Genomic DNA, 17,307 nt, shown 5'->3' on the forward strand with positions numbered 1-17,307 from the left:
AAAGGAGAAACAGGTGGTACACAGAGCTGTTTTTGAGACTTAGCTGCATCCCTAGCTGAAGCTGGTCCCAGGACAGCTCAGCTCTTTTGAAGGAAGAGAAGCTTCAGACATATTAATTCTGACCTAGGTGTGGCCCATTGGAAAGCAGCATCAAAAGCCTTCCTCAGGTGTGTTTGCTGAATTTGCCCCTCCTTGGGAGTAGAAACTACCATCAGCCAAGTAATTGTGTTATTCCTATCAATGTTTGACTTGATGAGCCAAAAACAATTAACAGTAACAAACACCTGTCTGGCAGCTTGTTTCCTGTCTCCTGCAAGAGCAAAGTTCTCCCTGAATTCCTGTAAAAGCATCAGACCAAACGCGTGAAGTAACACTACTCTGTTTCTTGTGCAAAGGCACCACTGAGACAATAGTTGTCGTGCAAGACTCTCCTGAAATCATGGTCAACCATTCTTCTGTTACACTTCAGTTTTCAAGGTTTTGGGTCCTCTGGAAGTTCTGACTGTAAAGATTATATAGGGGTCAATGCTGGTTTTGGCTTACACAGAAAGCTGGAAATAATACTGCAAAACCATGTGAAAAGCAAATATAGTGTGTAAACCTTGTGACAGAGAATGTCAAAATAGGAAGATGGTAGAAGACAAGCAACATTTTTAGTAGTCAGGCAAAGCTCTGGGCTCCAGCACTGCCCTGTTTGGCTGTTGCAAAAAGAAGAGCTATTGAAAGGGTGGTGAACAGAGGTGTTTTTACATGGAAATGACTAAGTCTCTCATTTGAAAATATACATCCATTTAGGTGAGGGAGAGCTGTGGGTTTATGTTTTTGTTGTTTCAGTAGCTGACAGACTTCAATTTGTTACTCAAGCCAAGTTTTATAAATACTCTTCTGTTGGCTAATGTATAAATGTGAATGACCAAAGCTGCAGTAGACCATCAGCCAGCCAGAGCAGCTACACCTTTGCAGGAACAGGCAGGAGGGAGTCAAAGAGCCACGTTTTTAATGTGATGCTTTCCCAGTGAGAAAAATATGTTCCCTGCTAACAGGGTGAGGGGGAAACACACAGCAACAAGTAGAGGCGGCCACGGGGGGCCCCAAAAGTAGCTATGTAATGATTATTTGACAAGGCTTCCTGGATGCTAACAATCCCATTAAAAATAAGTTGGCAAAAACATTAGAATCCTGAACTGACTGAAAATGAAACAAGAAAAATGAGGAGGGATTAAAGTAAAGCTGAGAAATAAAGAACTACCACTGAGTGTGTCCACTGTGGGAGTCTGTCAACCTGATGGGAAGCTCTTGGTAATTAGCTAGTCGACTTCTTTCTTACATTCTGAAGCCCTTTCTTTTTTTTTTTTTTTTTTTTTNTTTTTTTTTTTTCTTTTCTGTCTTTCTTTCTCCCTCCCTAGTTCCCTTCATTTTTATTGCATTTTGTAAATTTTGTAAAGCATGAATACAGGGAGGGCACAGAAACACCAGGACTCAGCTTTAGGTAGGTATCGCATGTACTTATTGTTAGAGGTGATTTTTGCCCATAGGACTTGAAATCCATGAGCACAGGGCACATGGTAGTACAACTTTACTGTGGGGAAGCTGAGGCACAAAGGGGCAAGGAGGTGGTTTTGGCAGTGTTCTTTTCCCACCTGAACTCCCATAGCAGGGCTCTTCAATATGTTCTAGCTCCCCTGGGATCTGGTTGGACAAAGCATGGAGCAAGTGGAGACACATGGGCAGAGTCACACCCTCCCGTGCTCTGCCTTAGTCTCATTACGCACAGTCCTGGACTTGTGCTGCATAAGCCAGTCCTGATCCCTGTGGTATCTTTCTTCATGATCTGATATTTTATAATTACTCTTCAGTGGTTCTCTTTCATCTGTATAGACAGGCATTGCAGCGTACACAGCTCCCTCTTGGTCTAATTGATAGAAAAAGCAGGAACATCTTCTGTGGTGACTGCAACAAAAAATAATTGGAGATAGAGGTTGTTATATAATGCATATGTGTGTTAAAAATAACTCCCTTTCACTTCTGTGGCAATGTTTCTGAATGTCTGGAAGCACTGTTAGGTTGGGAATACTGGGCAAGGGCTTTGCTTGGAGTGGGTAGTGGTTACCCAGCTCTGAGTCTCCCCCAGCATCTCCCAGCACCAGAGCTGTGAGAGGTGTGCCTGCAGGCTGCCTGCTGCATCCAGGGGCAGCTGCAGATCCTGCTGGGGTGTCCTCTGCATGGCACAAGTCTGTGTGTATGTGTTGGCAGGGCTTTACAGTCATGGTCAATGGGAGATGGAGTGAGTACACTACATTTCCTCCTGAAAATTGTCATGAGAACCAACTACAGGGAGAGAAAAACACTTCATCAGGGAGAACTCTTGTGACAAAGTGAAGGTCAGTGGTGTCTGGCCTTAAGTTGGCTGCTAACTATAGTCTTTTTTTTTTTTTTTTTAGTAAGAAAAACTTGGAATTGATTGCACTATTACAAGTTATTCCTATCAAGTGACATAGCTTCAGCATGTCGGGAAGATCAGACTCTGGCCTCTTATCTCTGCTTATTTCCATTCTAACTCCAAATCTTTTCTCGCATCTCTTGAATGTTCAATCTTGTGGAACATTTACATGATTTTATTGCAAACGATAGAAAAAGAATTGTGCTCAAAATATTTTCCAAATAGATGTGATAGAGTCTTGAGCCTTGTAAGCAGACTTTGGGTGTCTGTTCTTCAATTTGCAGCTGTACGTGTTCTCTAAAAATAGTCATTGGAAGGGAAACAAAGCACCAAACAGACCACCTCTTATGTAGGGACGTGAGTAAGTCTTGTCAAGGCCCTGACAAAAGTTGCTCTTAGACAGAGGTTGTGTGAGATAACCTCCACAGACTCCAACCAACATAAATTATTCCATGAGTTCATGATTAACTGTAATTTTGTTCCTGAAACCTACAATTCTGAAATACTGCAGTTTTTTTCTTCAGAATTTATGGTTCACAGAAAAAAAGGCTTTCCATCTTTGCCATCATCACGTTTTTCACATGAGTAACTGCAAAAGACAAATGGGCAGTTGCATCTGATTTGTTACTTCATTCTACATGGACGAGTTGTTTTGTGGAAAAGCGGGAAGGGGTTCTTTAATCAAAGAGCAGCTGGATGCTTTACGAGCTGTTAATGCAACCTGGGTGGGAGTTCAGACAGCTGGAGGGCCAGGGGGTTTGGGCCCTGCTTCCAAATCAGGCCTTGCTCAGCAAATTGTTTTCATTGGTCTCTCAGCTGCTGTGTACTCAGTGTGAGTCTTGCCAGGTCTTGGTAAGGTCCCTAAAATAAATCCAGAGATCTTACCTCCCTTTTTAACATGCACATGAAAGATCAGTGTTTGTAGTGCCAAGAAGAAAGGGAGTAAAATAGGTGCACCTCAGCTGTGCTTAGCAGTCCAGCCCAGGTGCTGAGAAGGAGCTGGGTTCATGCCCATTTCAAAGTGATGTGTTAAATTAGAGTCACAGCCAAGGAAGGAGTAGATACAGGCATAAAGTCAAATCTGAGACTTTGCTGTGTAGTCTTAGAGAGGTGCAGTGAGGTTGAACGGAACAAGTGATTGTGAATTTGGTCTCTAGATGCCTGCTTCCTGGCAGAAAATGTTCTCCACAGCCATTGTCCCATTAAAGAAGTAAGATAAAAATGGTAGTGAAAGGGAACAGTGTTGCTTAATACGAAGAATATTGCTCTAAGAAGTGGAATAGCAAATTCTAGTTCTTGCTCTGTCTCTAATTTCCTGGGACGCCTTGGGACTCCCTGTGGCATTTACCATGCCTAATTTCCAAACTGGCAGACGGATAATTATCAGCTGATACCAGAGGGTTGCAGTCGGGGTAGAGTTAATAAGCAAAGCCTATTATAGACCAACCTTGTATCATTGTTGAAGCCTTTCCCATGAGTATACATGCATTTTTTTCTTTTGTTTTTATAGTTTTTCTGATTTTATAAAAGCAGAACTTTCTTCTAACTGAGGTGACATTCGAGTAAGTAATTTACCTCACAGCCATGTTTCCTTTGTCAGACTCATGGTCAGGACAATGGTGCTGCTTCCAGATACTGGTATTTACTGGGACAGGAGCAAGGGACTGTAATTCTCACAGTCCCAGATTTCCCCTAGGATCAGACATTGGAGCATGTGATGCACTTGTTTGTATCTCAGGTTATGTAACCATTAAATCTCTTTTTTCGTCTCTCACCCTACTCCCCCCAGAAATCTGTTATTGAAAGGAAGGAAAAGGGAAAATGTTTTTAAGTGGGCAAATTGAGAAATTCACAGTGTTGCAAATAGTTTGTGATCAGGATAGAGTTGCCTAGAGCTGTTTTATGAGTCTCACATGGGGCTGTAAATCAATTTAGAGTAGTAGAACTAAGGCATAAACCAGAGAACTCTGTGTGTGTGTCAGCTGTGTTCTGTACAAATGGCTGATATTGTACATAGGGTTTATTGCAAATCCTGTTGTGACCTATTTTCTAATGTAACTTGGTTAATTTTTCTCGTGGCACAAAAAAACTAAATAAGGTCTGGTGTTTGCTGTGTATATGAAGTGTCAGTTCTTGGTGGTTTTGAACACTGAATGCATTACCAAGTACCTCCAAACAGAATTATTTTTGATCAAAAACAATTCAAAAGAAAGGCTATTTTTTAGTGGAATACAACTCAAATAATTCCAAGAACTTCTGTGATTTCTTCTTTAGAAATAACTGCATAGTGTTTTGTTTGTTTGTTTGTTTACTGTTTTTATAATTCAATCCAAAAACCTGGGACAACTGTCATATTTAATCTGAAGGAATAGACTTAAGCCAGAATATTATTTGCCTGAATGTCTTCCAGTACAAATACAGCTTCAGAGCAGTCTTGCATGAAACAGGCCTGAAGAGTAGCATCCCCGAGTTCAGTGGGAGCATGGATCTTCTTGATCAGTTTTCCTTTGTCTTTCTCATGCCCAGGAATTCAGGGTGTGCTTAAATTATTTCCCACATCCTGGATGTGCAACAGATGACCAGGCGCGTGGACCAGTCTGGGTCCGCAGAGGCAAAACAAAGTCTTTAGAGCAGTACTGCAGAAAGAGCAGAGTCAGGGACTGTGAAGTGGTAGCAGTGGTTTGTCCATTTTGAACAGTTTTGAGATGTTTTGACATAACAAGTAGGCCTCATCTGCAGAATCCACAGTAGAATAGGAAGATTTGAATAAGGGTGATTCATTGATGTTGCAAAGTATTGGCTGGTTTTTGGTATCTTTTTTATTTTAGGTGCATCTGTGTTTGTTTTTCCACAGTGAAGACTTGATCTAATTAGGAATCCTGAAGCAGAACTAGACTGATATAGTGTCCATAATAGCACACCCTACGCGGTATCTCAGGATATTTCTCTTCATGGGGCAGAGGAAAAGTAACAAAACTGCAACGTGTGTCATGAAGTCATTCTCAGTTTCCTCTGCGTGGATTGAGCAGCAGCTCTTCCAAAGACAGAAACAGTGGATCCCAGCCCTGAAGTGACAGGGTCAAGACAGACGTTCCTCTCATTGAGGGAACGATCTGTTTCAGTGGTGGGAATTAATGACAGAAGGGAATTCTCAGCTTGCCCATTGCCATGACCAGCTTCTTGTGGTGATGGCCATGGTTTTGTGAACACAAATGTAGTTGACTGCATTAATTATACTTTACACTGGAAGCTTAATTTAATGGGCTTTGAAGCAAAATATTTCAAACAGCTCTATGTCTAAGCAATGAGTTTGAGCACACTTTTCTCCCTCATGGAGAGAGCTTTCTCTTTTCCAGCTGTCAGAACACAAGGGTCATTTGAGTATTCTTGTCAAGTTTTCCAAATGCTTGTTTTGAATTGATGGGTTTGAACAGGAGCAATTTGTTATACTGGCACTTCCCCCCTCCAACTGCGGAAAGTCAGCCCTTTGCAGATACATTATCATCTGCATGAGAAGCTGCACGTCTTAAGATAGAGCGAATGGGTTGGACGATTTTAGGTCTGAACCAAAGGTCAAACCTGAATGATAGCTGCAGAAGGGAGCGGGGATGTGTATACTTGCCTGGGTGGTAGATATTTCTTGCGTGCATGTGTGTGCCGATAAGGCTGGATGGATTATTTGGCACTTTGACTGAAGTATGTTTCTTCCTCTGCTTTGGAAATATGTCTTTCATTGTTGGAAGGAAGCTTTAATGTCAGAGTATAAGCAATACAGTAAAGAACAAAAGTATGTTTACGTTAACTATTTTTGTTTGCAGCTTGCAAAACTCCTTGCTTGTAAAATTCAAGATGTATTTTTTTCTTTTTTTTCTTCTTGTACTACTCTCTAGGGTGTGTAAACTCACTGAGTTTATTCTGCTCCTGGAGAAGATGAAGGTGGTGTGCCCAGCAGTGCTGGCCAGCAGGACTGGGTGGAATAAGAACCACGATGGTGGAGCAGGAGGGAATGGATGGTGGGAAGTGGGAAGATGCCATGCCCTGAAATGTTTCATTGTGATCTTTTCTGGTCAATGGGGTTTTCACATGTGGAGAAAAAAGAATTCCATTAGTACAGGAACCTGTGTTTCAGATATGAAAAATATACAGTTACACCAGAGCTACTGTTTAGACTCAGAGAAAAATCAACCCGAAAAAATAAAGCCTCATTTGAAAGAGCCATAACAGGCCCATGACCTGTGCTGGGACCAAACCTTTAGACTCATATAGGTAATGCATTAACTGACTGGTTCTGTTGAGAAATCTAGTGTCAGGCTTGTTGGTGATTATACAGACAAGTAAAGCATTATATGAATATTTCAAGCAATTACCAGGTCAGCCACATTGCAAGAAGGTTCTTTGCAGCTGAGGGTGAAAGTAAATGTTATGTATGGCATTTCTGTCCTGCTTCACCTTTTTTTTTTACCCAGAGATTTTTGGGTAATGTCAATTGGGTTCATATGGAAACAATTTTACAGGCATAAAAGTAGCATAAAATCTTATAAATGAATGTTATGTTTCTATTTCAAAAATCCTTACAGGTCACATTGCTTCAGGAGAAATTGGAGCTTCCATCATAGTAAGGCTCAGGCTTGCTGGCTACAAGGATTACATGTAATTTTGATCAGCTCCTGGCATCGTGTCAGTTTGTGATAATTTCCAGGTGTATTTTCAGACTGGTCCAGAAACTATGAATTCACTGGGTCAGCTCTTCTGAAAGCTCCTGAAGATGTAAAACAAAGGAGCTGTACTAGTCCTTAAGACTCTTGGCTATTTTTCCTGTTTTCTTGAAGCTTCCTGTTATCACTAACATTCTTAGACCCTGAAATGCAGTGGGATGCCAAGACCCGCTGTAAGACAAGAAAGCAGCCACCGAGCAGTAACCATAGGGTAGATTTCCTGTTGGGTGCAAGGTTGAAGCACAGGTTTCACCTAAAGGCTGCATCACTTTTCTTGTTTTCTTCAGTTCTTCCATTGCTAGTATAATGTCTGGTGGAGAGCCCACAGAAACCTTTCTGGTACTTGTGGTGACCTTAGAGTAGATATTACTTGCATATGTTTATCAGGAAAAAGCATGTGAAGATGAAATTGTTGCCAAGATTAGCTGAACTGGTTTTCACTCCAGTATTTACTGAAACGTCTCAAACTACTTGTACAGAATTTAAATAAGGGTTATGTTGCCTCAGTTCCTGTCTGGTTTGGAAAAGCAGTGCATTTCTATTCTCGTTTCCTGCACATGGGGATTTTTCTATTCTAGTGCCACCTTAATGGTGCATAAGTGTCTGTACTGTTAATTACATTTGTTTTGCAGTCTGATCATAACTAATTTTTGAGTTGCATTTAAAACAAGGGGTAAATGACCTATCAGGCTTGGAAATGTCTAGGAACGTGAAAAGGACTGCTTTTCCAAACAGTCCTATCTCAGCAAACTTAACCCAGCTATGAGGGATGTGACAGCCCTCTGATTCTGGTGCTTGTAATGAGCTGGCTCTCTGACATCTACTCAATTGGATAGATATACTAAAAAATGAAAGTAACTTTCCTCAGGTCATGATGGCTTAGTTAAAGATGGTCCTACTAAGAAAGCTGTAATAAAAGTGGCCTGGGTAGTGATTACATTAGCTCTTTTGGGCTATTGCACAGCATTTATCTCTTAATGATTCTTGTGTTTTCAAAACCTGTGCACAATTAATATTATTCAACATACATAAGAGTGTTCACTGGACATTTACTCAGCAAATAAAGTATTTTTAATAGGTGCAGTATAAAACTTTAAGCAAATGAGTTTCCCCAATAACATCCTCTTCTTCAAAGTAGATATTCTCAAATGGTGCACATTAAATTTTTGACTGCAGATATCACCTTTAATGTATGCTTTGGTTGCTGCTGGGGGCTGAAAAAAATCATTACTAATTGATATGCCTTAATGGCCTGAGAGCTTTCAGAGTTGGATGAGCCCAAGAGAAACACTCAGAGGCAGATATTTGATTCTAATTATGCCTGAGTAGGTACAAGAAAAAAGTAGAAGCATCATGACAGCCATATCATTGTCAAATTGCTATACCTCAGGTTTTCTACTAATTTGACACTATTACAAACCATTGCTTCAATGAACCCATGAAAGGCAAAGTTAGATAAAGGATGGAAGCACAGAAAAAGAGGTCTGTACTGGTATCTGTATTTACTAAGACAGCCACTGAGGAGAAAAGGGCTCTGGGATTTGTAAACGATCTGCTAATTAGCTCGTGGTATCATTTTATTTCATCCATGTCCTGAATATCTAATATATTTTTAAGAACACAGCAGTTATGAATTTTTCATCTAGCTGTGATGCTGCAGCAAGCTCATTTGTTTATTTGCCGTGCTGGCTGCACCAACTCCTTTCACTGCTACATCCCCAACCCTGTGCTTCACACAGCACAGAACATGAGAAAGGATGAGCAATTAAGATCTGGTTGTTTTTTTTCAGGAATGAAACACATGAAATTGTTTATTCACCTGTAAAAATGTGTTGTTTGTAGCTTTGGCCAACACTTAGGTCTTGCAGTGACCTACTGATGAGTTTCTGTCGAGCATCAAAGGCAGGTTCTACCCATTTGCCACCACTGATGGGAATGGAAGTGGCATTTTTGATGGGAACTGGGATTTAATTGGGGGTCTGCTTTACGATCAGGGTTCAGGGTCTGTGGCTTTAATGCTGTTTTCCACCCTTAGTAACATCTTTGAGACTTAAGGGAAAAAAAAGTATTGTTTCTAGTAAATACATGCCTTGTATGTATAAGTGAAACAGAAGAATCAATAACTCTCTTTCCAACCTATTTTTATTATTGGCCAAATTTATTCGTATTTTATTCAGCTGTAAACGGTGCTTTCCCTTATGAATCTTCTTGGATGTCTTGGTGGGTCATTAAGACACAGCTAACGAGTCCTGCTTTTGCTGTGAAACTGTTGGCTCCTGGAAAGGATTTTTGCAGGCAGCATAGGCACCCAGTGTTCTGGCATGCATAGGCTGGGATGGAAACAATGGTAGTGATGAAGGAAAGAATTAAGAAAATTTAGGGAGAAACATACAAAAATTGAAAGAAAGTTGGAATATACTTCCTTCCTTAACTAGTTCATTTAATTGTGGGAAAAGCAGAGACCAAGAAAGTGACCTGAATTAAGGAGAGGCCAAAGTGAGTGATCAGAGCAGGCTGCTGAATGCACGGGAGGATTATATGACCTCAGAGCAAGAAAAATACAGATTATTTTTGTCTGGATCTGGTAATACCCTTGCTGCCTAAATCCAGAGGTTTATGTAACTATCTAAATCCAGATTAGTTTTGTTTAGAAAGCCTCACAAAAAAAAAGAGAGAAAATACAACAAAATAACATCAGACAACAGTTGTCTCTTTAACACTCACTGGTAGCGACAGCGGTCTTGTCTTGTGAAATATGCAGCTGAAGGATACAATCAAAATGTTACTTTTGTAAATGTAGATTAGATTTATTTACCAAGAAAGCTCAAGTTCTTTTTAGATTTAGGAGGTCGTGCTATGAGAAATTGAGAGTATTTCAAAATGTCTTGAAACCAAGGACATACCCATATATGCAGGAACCAATTTCCCAAATTGAAATGAGATTTTGGGTATTTTAGCAAATTTCCATAGTGCTGTGGCTTGGATGTGTATGGATTGCCAAAGAGTAGGAAGCTGCCACTTAAACTGGCTTTATGGGTTTTTGCGATGGAATTGGGAACCTCACTAGAGGAAAGGACTGATTAGATAGAGGTTGGTGGTGGACCTTGCACCTGTGTACAAAAACCAAGCGTTTTTGTGGGCTGATGCTCTCATGGTACCTTACTGTGACAGGAAAGCAGCAGTTACAAGGAAGGCTCACACAATGAGCATCTATAGTTATTCACTTTAAAAGTAGCTGCAAAGGATCCAGATTTGTGGAAAGGAGAGTTTAATGCAGGGATAACTGTAGATTTTTGGACCACTCTGGATGTTTTTACAAAGCATTTAATACTTACCTCCTAAATTCTGTGGTTTTGATTATCCATAATATACTTCTGTTAAATTAGTGATAGCGTGGTGATAGATCTCAAATGTATTGTGTTCTTTGTAGAGGAAGATGAGACGAGTAAGATCAGGCAATGTTCTCTACAGGGTTGTGTACTTTATTAACAGATCTCCCTTGGCAAAGATGAACTGGAATAAATTATGCAAAAAGATGAGTGCTAATTGAGGTGATTTAAGGCTCTGCATCAAGGGGTGGAGAAGAGAGGTGTACTTCTGGCACTGGTTCCCATCACACCAGGGGGTGTGTGTGGGGATATGGGCTGTGCAGAGGGTGTCATACTGCAGTGCTTGGCTCGCAGCTGAGCTTCTCCACTTGCTCTGCCTTTAAGAGGGCTTTGCCTACTGTCAGAACCGCAAAAAACAAGGGAAAAGGTATAAATAACAGCACTGTTAGGAATGTGGTTTGTTCTTTTGAACTGTGCAGATCCGTGCTCACAGAATGTGAAGAAGGAAAGAATCCAGCTGGAGTAATGATGGGTGCCTGATTGATACGCACCTCTCTGCTCTTTTTCCAGTTCTTTCCTTCTTCCTCCGTTCCTCACTTGCTCTCCCCAGCAGACCCCCCCTCTCCAGCTCCGTATCCTTCCTTACCCTGTCACTCCCATGTAGTACCCTGTACTCCCAGAGTAGACAACTCTGAGTGGTCAAAGAGGGTCATGCCCTTCAGAGAGAAATGAGTGAGAACAGACTTTTCTTCTCATGTAGTCTTACCTACCTGCCTGAAAAGCTGATTTGGTCCAACTTGTTGATTTAATACTATTTACGCTTGTCTCATGCAGGTGTAAATATAGAAAAAAGATTGCATGAATTTGGAAAATCAGGGTCTCTGCGTTCAGGTTTGCAGTGATGCTTAATGTTTTGATGTGGATTTACTGGTATCTTGTCCAGTTTCTGGCTTTTATTGACTTGCTTGCACTCACTGAATCCGATTTACAGCTCTTTCCATGGCCAGATCTAGTAAATCTAGTGCATTAAATCAGTGAGCTGGATTTTTTTTCTTTATTAAATCAACAAATACGGATTAATTCTAGTCTTTGGAAGTGTTTCTGTTAAACAAAAACTAGTTAGTTCAGTATCTAGAAAATGTCTTTTGATGGCTTGAATAAATGAAACATTTTAAGATTTTCTCTCCCAAAGGCCAGTTGGAATGTCTCTGCAGAATGTGTATATAATATATATATTTTCTCTCTCAAATTGATACTAACATGAAATGCTGTTAGTAATGGCTCAGGATTTTTTTTTATGTTGTTGTTTTTTATTTTATTAATGGTCTGGGTGGGTTAGGAAGTGATGGAAACCTTCATTTTTGTAGCACCATGTTCATATGTGCCCATCCCTCTATTTTTCAAATGACATATACTTCTTCTCCCAGCCCCACCCAAATACATTGTGTTTTGAGATGCTACCATTAAAAAAAAAAATTAAAGATAAAAAAAAGACAAGAAATTTGTTCAAGTTGGTGTGGATAGGAGCTGTGCTTGATGGTGTGGGTGGAAGTGTTTGAAGTGCTAATCTTTTCCCTAGGATGACGGTGTGACAGAGAGGGTGTCAGGTTTTGATAACTGGCAACTGCAAGTGAATGTGAGTTTCAGTCTGTGTTTGGGTTCATTGTGTCATTCTTACTGTCACCCCAGATCCCCAGATTCTTCTCTTTCTTTCTTCAGTCTGATGTTCAGGTGGTTTGCCAGCAGTTTACATTTTATGCTGTTTTGGGAGATTTTTGTTAAGATAGCTGTAGTGTGTGCCTGCAAAGGTACCGATTTTCCTCTTTGAATTACATACTCATTGAAAAAAATAATTTTTGTTAATCGAGGCTATATTTCAGTTGCAGCTTGTTTTTGTAATGCAGGGAAACAAAACCTGTCTCTTATTGCTTGAGTAGTGCTTTGTATTTGTCAAATGTTGCTCTGTCACATACTTGTTCTGTCAAATCTTGTATGTGCATATCTACTCTGTTTACAGCTATCTCCTAAATCACTTTCTCAGTGTTCAACCCATGCTGATGTTCCCTAAATATTAGTTAAGTGAAATACATTCTTCATAAACAGTGGCTCTAAAGTATGTGGATTCAATTTATTTCTGGATAACTTGGGGTTTGGTTGCCTTCAGGAAACATGAAGAGTATAAAGCTCCCAGAGACTGGGATATCATTAGATACCACTAAGGTTATAAATACTGAGATTGCTTTATTGGCACTTGCATTTTCAGAGGCAGGTGGAGTACAGTAAGCCATTCATAGAAACATCTACCAAAGCATCTTGAAGAGATTGCCAACTCCTAAAGTAGTATAGTGAGCACGACTGTGTCCTCTGTCACAGAGCAGAATTACAACCATGGGCCACAAGACAAGACTTCTTAGTGCCCTAAGAACCTGTCTTAAATTCAGTCACTCCTTTGTTTTCTTTTCTTTGGTCCTGGGTTGCTTGACTGTCTGGAAAATTAAACTCTATGTGATGTGAAAGGTTTCTCTGTGGTTTTGTATTTGGCTAGTGTGAGTAGTTAACCTCTCTGCCTGTCCAAGGAGGAATGGAGGAGATAAGTGTTAGTCCCTTGCAAAGAAATTCTCACAGGAGTATATGTATCCCAAATGTATACATTACTCAGGATGCAAACAAACAAACAAACAAACAAAAAAACTGAACTAGGACAACAAATGAAAGTCCTTACCAAGGTGAAGTCTCCTTCCATAGAAGAGCAACTCCTTAATGGAGTGTTATTCCTAATGAGTAACTATTTGCATGTAGCAAATTAGGATAGAAAGTCGCAAATGTCATCACAGTTTTTTGGCTTCAGTCTGGATATTCTGAACATGTCTGCAGAGTGCCCACTAATTAGAGTAGAAAATGTTAAATTGATTATGATCATTATAGGTGAAAATGTCTTCTGTCATCTGTAGAAAAGATTAAGTTCTTTTTAACAAATTTATTAAAGTTCTGCACAATTTCTTTTGCTATTTACTTAATTACACATCACAATTAGGTAATTATATGTCATAATGATGTGATTATGTGTATTTGCTCAAAATGTACAATTAGATGTAATTACACACTAAGAAAATGGAAAAAAATTAAGAGCTAAGTTAGATAATTCACAAAATTTGGAGCCCGTTAACAGTGTAATGTTTTCTCCAGCTTGGCAAATGGAGTACAGAGATGGAGGTGGTTGTAATTCCGGGTACTCCTTGCTGGCAGAAATTGACGTGAAAATGTCTTTGAAGGGTGGGGAATGGAGAAAAGCCTTTATGAAGGTATTCCAGAGGCCCTGTTTTGATTGTTTCACTCTCAGTGTGTGAAAGTTTAGGAGCATTTGAGCAAGTCTTATCTTTCCCATGAAAAAGAAAGTACAGCAATGGACTCTTGGTGTTGGTAACATCACACAGAACCAACCTCTTCCTTCTCCTTCCTTTTTTTTTTAAACCATTCACAGGGCTTTCAAAAATAGTGAAAACCCAAGAAAACAGTAAACTCTTATGTCTATTTCCTTACTACTTTGTTGTCCTGTGTGTGTCCAACAGGGTCCACCTTTACCTCTCTCTGCATCCACAGTGGATTTTACTTCAATTTTATGGACTCACTTTCTGAAAATGTCATTCTTCTACTTTGCTGAATCTCAGCAGATTTCTTTTTGACATGGTTCCCTCTCCCTGAGCCCCACAACTACTCTAGGAGTTACCTACATCAATGTTACCTTCTCTGTTTTCTTCTAGGGAAATACCTGTTGTACTTTTGCTATGAACTGATTTTATTGTCTGTTTTGAATGAATAGGTACGGAACAGATAGGATACCTGTATTAAAACAAATTCCAATTAATTCCTACCAAAATACAATCTTCAGGCCTCTTCTTGTTTTTAGCCAGTATTTACAAACTTCATATAGGCCCATTGTTATTATTAGAGTAACCTATTTATTATTATGAAATAAATAGTACAAAAATATTCTGCAAGAAAAATCTGTATTAATGAAGTTATTTTCTAGATTTGCTTTGACTACATTTGACCAATGCTAGCTGCTTTGTAGTTGAAGAATGTATTCCACAATTGCATCTTCATTTTCAGTGTTATAAAGAAGTGAAACTGCCTTTTAAATCAACAGGAGACAGGAATGAACAAAAAATAAAGGACTGAACACCCACATCTGGAAAATTTTCTGCTATCTTGCCTTCATAAATGGGAAGCTCAGCTACGTTTTCTTATTTTGGTTCCCATGGTGAGCACATCAGTGTTTGTATCAAGGAAAACACCAACAGTTTTGAGCTGATGGATGTTCAAGACTTCAGTAGTTCAAAGCCTACCCAAACTTGCTAGATATGTCACAGCAGAAAACCTGCACACAAAGCAATAGGCATTAAAGAGCTTTTTCAAGTTAGGTTTTATTGCTTTGCAACAACAAGAGTTTTAGAAAAACACTAGGACATGCTAGGCATGTTCTAGTAATAAAGTATACATTCTTTTAATATTGCGGAGTCCCCACATGATGAATTCCAGCAGTAGTAGCTGTGCAGTTGAAGCAGGGAGTAGTTTGAGAACGTGCCTGATACATAATGAAATGTTAGATGAATGAGGTGGTGGCTGCCCAAGTTCCTTAAATACTTCAAAAGATGCCCTTCAAAAGAATCCCCTGCATTGAAGTGGAAATGTTGGGAAATATCGGAATATATGACATTTAAAACATTTTGCACAAATGAGCATTTTGTTCTGATAATGACTTAGGCTTGTGTGTGCTTTACTGTGTGGTTAAATGATGTGGAGCTCTTGGAGTGGGTCCAGAGAAGGGCTACTAAGATGATCAGAGCACTGGAGCACCTCTCCAATGAAGACAGAGGGTGAGGGAACTGGGCTTGTTTAACTTGGAGAAGGTTCTGGGGAAACCTTGTTGTAGCCTTACCTTACCTTACCTAAACCTTTGTGGTTTTATAAATATTTTAGCCCTTGTAATGTACTTTCTGAGATATGGTGTTTTCCTCTGGTTATTTCCAGCTTCCTTAGTACCTCGCTTTGACTGACCAGCCATAGTTATATTGTTATAAGCACAGAAATCAAGATAAGCTCTTTAGGAGAATGCTGCTAGGTTGCTCTTGCCTTGCTCTTCAAGAATTAAGTCACAGGCATATTTCCAGCAATAAGGGAAAGTGAAGTTATTCATAGCCAAGCACATCTCCATTTCAGGACAGGAAGATGAAACAATTCATGATTTTCTTTCCTCTTCAGTGTTCTTCAAAGAGTTTGGAATACTGTGATTTCTTGAACCCTTTAAATTTGAGACAAAGCAGTCTTGTCTGCAGCACGTTTAAAGTCTTCTTTTCATCTTCCACAATTATTAATATTATTTTTAAGATCTATTTCTTTCTTCAGATCTGAGAAATTAATCCTTAGCTGTGAATTCTTGTCTTGGAAGTTCTGGATTTTTGGTGTCATGCTTTCGATAATTTAGGTTTCATTTTTACAGATGCTATGGTGGCCCTGGATCCCTAGAATGTGAATGGAATATTAGGTATTCAGCATCTGTGAAAAATCAGGAATTAAGGTCAGCAATAGAAAATGTTGACCTTCTGATTCTCCAATTTGTATTGAAAATGAAAATAAAAAGTTGATTTATTTTTAAAGTAGATTTTAGTAATTCTGCAGTCAATTGTGTGAAGTAGATATTAGTTTATCACTTCACACATTATGGAAAGACCAGTGGTAGAAATTACAATTAAATTTAACTACGTGCTATCTTGCAGTGATACTGGGAACTGTATTTATTGTATCTTGCAAATGGCTGCATTCTGTATTTTTTGTATGACACAGATATCGTAAAGAAAAACTGAAAATACATTTGCATCATTTTAGGACACTAGTTGAAAATCTGTTTTCCTAAGAACTTGTTATGTACTTTTAATCTATGCACAGCTATTATGAGTCAGTCGGAAAATCTTATGTTGACCTGCTTAGTCCTTGGACAGCAAGACTCATACATCTTTAAGTCTAAAGCAAAGGTTAATCCATTCTTGGTTATCTGAGAGAACTAAGAAACAGTAACTCATTTTCATCATGGATTAAACCTGCTGAGCAGGTGTGTTATTAAAATTTGGTTATTTTCCATGACCTTTGACAGTGCAAGGACCAGTATGAGGTGGTGGATGCTTTCAGCAGATGCTGATTGGTGACAAAATTGCTTATTGTGTCTCAGTGAGCACCTGTGTGTTATTACTATAATGCTTGGTGTTGAGAATGGTGGGATATGCACACAGCCTGTTTACATGAGAATATTCAGGATGTGGTTCCAGTCACTTGGTACTTCCATTTTCCCAAGAAAAGAATGTTTGTGTTTAACACTTGTCTATAGGTGGCAGCAGCTCCAATGATTTTATAGGCTACAGTTAAGGCCAGGAAGTTGTACAAGGAAAGTTATAGCAGCTTCAATGTGTTCTGATGTAGCTGCCCCCCTCAGAAGGCTGCACAGAGGAGAGAGGTAGGGAAGGTGTGTAACAATGGACTTACCATTCAAGTAACTGGAAAGCTGTAATATCCTGAGCTAAAAGGCAGTGACTTATCTTCTTTCATGGCTTCTGATTAGCCTCAGTTGATAGGAGCATTTGTCTATTTATAACTTTGTTCTCAGTTGTGTTTGTAGTTAAATGGTAAAATTATTAAGATAATGATGTCAAGTGAGCACCATTCAGATCACAGTTTCAGTGTTCTTGGGTATTTGTGTAAGAAATAGTCTATCTTGACTTGAGTTTGGACGTCAAGCTAAGTAACTGCAAAGCGTGGATTAATGATCGCC

The sequence above is a fragment of the Coturnix japonica genome, chromosome 4 (genome assembly GCF_001577835.2).
Source record: "Coturnix japonica isolate 7356 chromosome 4, Coturnix japonica 2.1, whole genome shotgun sequence".
Classification (NCBI taxonomy): Eukaryota; Metazoa; Chordata; class Aves; order Galliformes; family Phasianidae; genus Coturnix; species Coturnix japonica.